A 4,049-nucleotide genomic window follows, 5' to 3' on the forward strand; every position below is an offset into this window, starting at 1 on the left:
CTGAAATGTGTGTGAGATCATACAGTCTTATTGAGAAAGACCATTCAAATCATTTTGAGGGTTTTGGCATAAAACCCAACATCACTGCAGCGAAGCACTTTGTAAAAATGTATGTTTTTGAATTTGTTTTTGACCAACAGAAGTTTAAAAAAAATCAACAATGAAACAAACAGCAGGCGAGGGATGTCCAGGTCACAGGTCAGGATCGTGGCATTTAAAGTTCAAGCCGGGCATCTGAAACAGGAGCACTTCACAAAGGGGAGAGGGGAAAAGGGACAATTGGGAACAGCAAAGAACAGACTACAAGTGAACTAAATATTGAGTATTGTTGATGGGGGATGTAGGAACCAGAGGATAGTGCACAAGTGCCATACGTCACCCAGCATAGTGGCTCCTTGGGCTGCAAAGCGAAAAACAGTGGGTTTTGATAGAAGCAAAAAGCAAAGTATTAGGCTTATTTTTATTACTACATTTTCCCCACTGAGTTACAACTAAAGGTTCTCTTGACTTAATTATGAGTGAATTATCAGTGAGAATACGTTTGGTCGGCCTTAACAAGCCCCCGCCAAACCCATACATACAAATTGGCTGTCATCCCCTACAGTAATGCTGACGGCCATTATAACACCGCTTTGACTGTGACATGCTCCTCTAGTTTGTTCTTGTCAATAACACTGCTGAAAAGAAAGTCTCTAATCCAATTACTGCCTCTGTGTAGAGACTCGTCCACCGGGCATGTGAAAAGAGTGGGTTTTCTCAATCCACCATCTTCCTGTTGCCACACCTCATTTATTTCACCGTAGCCATTTTTCACTGCAACCACGAGCACCGCTACCATGTATTTTAGTTATTAGGGAACTATCAAAATGAAATATCCAGTGGACCTAGGATAAATAGTGAGCTTTGTGTGTGTAATGATGCTGTAAAACACGGCCCAGAGACCATTAAAAAGCGCGGCGGGCCACATAACAGACAAAGCGCCTCTATAATCTCCGGTAATCTTTGGTTTGCGCCGACCGGAACATCTTCAGCCCCCTGCAGCTGCACCATGTGACCTGCCACCCTGGGATTTTTATGTAAATATAGTGTGTAATGACATACAATTGAGAGCACAGTCGCACATTACGACCCTGCTACCAAGCAGAGGTCATTGCTGCCACTCCGCCCTAAAGGAGTAGTCACCACACCGCTGCGGCTCAGGGCACTGCTTTCACCCCAACCAAAATGAGAGACAAGGGTTCATCTTTACAATTTGAGCAGGGTTAGCAGTGCTGAGAGTCCTTTGTGCTAATTCATGGCAGGGGATGACTTCCTGACTGAGGTTGTATCTTTAACTGGCCTCATTCAGAGGTTAGATTGCACAATGAGTTTAATCTATGGAAACGGGGAGAGAGTTTCACACAATTAGAGCAGACAAGTGGAAACCAAAGTGTCAAAAACATGTCGACAGTAAATATATTCAGCTCATTTAATTAAACATTTTATTGTGAAGTCTTTCCTCCCAAGAAGGAGATTATGGGTATGATTCCCGGACCAGACCATCATTGCATGATCTCTCTAGGTGGAGTCTGCATGTTCTCCCCGTGTTACCGTGGGTTCTCTCCAGATTCTCCGGGTTCCTCCCACCGTCCAAACACATACATGTGTTAGGCAAAATTGGCTACTCTAAATTGGCCCTAGTGAATGAATGTGAGAGTGACTGATTATCTGTGTCTATGTCTCTGTGTTGGCCCTGCGACGAGTTGGCCACTGTCCAGGGTGTACCCCGCCTAAGGCCCAAAGTCACTGGGATAGGCTCCCGCGACACCGGAAGGGAAGAAGCGGTAGAAAATGGATGGATGATTATTTTTTGCAGTAAATAGTGACAGTGCACACTGCTTCCCCCTCGAAGGATAGACTGACAAAGTTCAGTAGCCGTGCTTGTTACCATACCTGTGTAAACCTGTGTAAACCAATAGGAATCTAATGCCCTCCTTATGCCAACATCTTATGGTTCATTCATGTGGTCCTTGGGTTTCCGAGATGAGCGGTTGGGATTCAGACTTTTACGTTCATGTGCTTTATTTTAAGGTCATATAATGTCAAAATCACGGGGCCTCCTGTTATTCTGAGAAGTTAAATGGGATTTGTTTCGCGAAGATTAGCATTATGAGCTGTCAGAGGTGAGGGAAGTCTGGACGTTCCTGCCTAGATTGCACCGTGACCGATATAAGAGTAAGAAGATTGATGGATAAATCAAAGTTTCCAATAATGTCCATCTTTTCTTGTGCAAATCTGTTGCTCTTATGATATGGACAACTCACAGTAAACCCCTAAATGTAGCAATGCTTAGTTTTTTTTAAACAAATCCTCCTTTTCATTCAAGGGACACTTTATTTACTTTAGAGGGAAAGTTGTCCTCTGCAATTGACACATGGGCAGTGGGTGCCACAGTGCGGCGCTTTGGGTCAGGACTACCTAAACTGGCAGAATGTCCCCGTTATGCGTGTTTTGGGTTGATGGGGCAGTGCCCGGAGAAAACCTCATCCAGACACAGGGAGAAACTTACAAACTGCGCACTGAAAGGCCGTACTTGTACACAATACAGCTGCTTTTATTGTTTTCTTATTGACTGCCTATTGCGCTTTCCAATCCTAGTTTAATTTGTTTAGCCTGTGCAGTTTGGCAGTGAGTCAGTCCATTTATACAAGCCTAAAACAACAATTTTACCTGTCGACAAATAATAGTAAAAGTACTTCCTTTGATCCTTTAAGTCTGCCACACTAGCATGATTAAGTATTGTGGCATAAGCACAAAAATCTGGTACAGTTCAGATGGTGCTTGGCTGTGTCGACTCCGTGGAAAAGTTGTCTCATGGTTATCATAAAATACTGTGGATTCCTTCACCTTTTGAACTGTTTTTGCTGCCAATAGTTTTATTTAGCAACAAAAATGTGGACAGACTTTCCCAAAGCAAATTGTATTACTTGAACAAATCTCAGACAAGATGACATACTGAAAGAAGTCGTTCCAGTCCAAAGTGTCTTACAAATCTAGCTTTTCACAAAATTCCAAACAAAATGGGTCAAGCTTGTTCACTTTAGTCAGAAAAATACTCCCAGATGGCTCCATGTAACAACCAGAAAGCATTTTCTGTCATTCACAAACCCAGAACTATAATGAAAATGTACACGACATATACAAGGTGCATAGAATTTTTAGGAGGACCAGTTTTTGCCAAAGGGAAAGCAATACTATAATTTTATTAGTTGCACTTTGAAGTCATTCTCACCTTTCCCTTAAATACTGCCTATGGTTTCTGAAATAAATGGAAAAACTAAGAGCTGGAGGCATTAGGCATCTGGTTCGTCTTACGTATTCACTGTAGAGGCCTCATTAGTGCCATGATTATTTTTGGCCCTTTGGCGTACATTGGTTAAAGGGCAGCCATTTATACATTAAGCAGTGGAGAGCTGCAAAAACTGCACCAAAGTGTGTTGCAAGCTTAGAAGGACAACAAATATATAATCTGTTGGGCATCGAAAAGAGTCAGAAAAGGTTTAATTATCATTATTGAAATTGTCTGAATAAGTGAATATCTATTTAGCTCAAGATATTAAGTCCAGATATGATGATGAATAAGAAGCTGAACCGACTTAATCGTAACATGGTTCCAATGAGACAGGACCAGAAGTCAGGAATCAATACAAGGAATCAACATGCAAGGAACATGTCAGGATTAGGCTTTAGGTTGTCATTAATAGGATTACAAATTGTTATACATATGAATATATAAATATATTCACAGAAATCAGTTGAAACTGCAGATCATTTTGAGTGTAAACTGAATTGTGGTGATGCCCTGGACACACATTCTATTCTTCCTGTCTTCATTTCCTTGCCCCTCAGTCTAGCTCATGCATGCAGAGCAGAAACAATCTTCATTTATCACTGGGTCTAGAGGCTGACATGGTCACAAGGCGGGAGGGTCAAGTGACAGTAGAGAAAGGTATATTTCAGGGAGTTAAGATTATTCATTATTTATGAAGGAAAAAGCAGTCCATGGTCAG

The sequence above is a fragment of the Eucyclogobius newberryi genome, unplaced genomic scaffold (genome assembly GCF_026437365.1).
Source record: "Eucyclogobius newberryi isolate DKJ021-1_F unplaced genomic scaffold, fEucNew1.0.hap1 SCAF_3, whole genome shotgun sequence".
Lineage (NCBI taxonomy): Eukaryota > Metazoa > Chordata > Actinopteri > Gobiiformes > Gobiidae > Eucyclogobius > Eucyclogobius newberryi.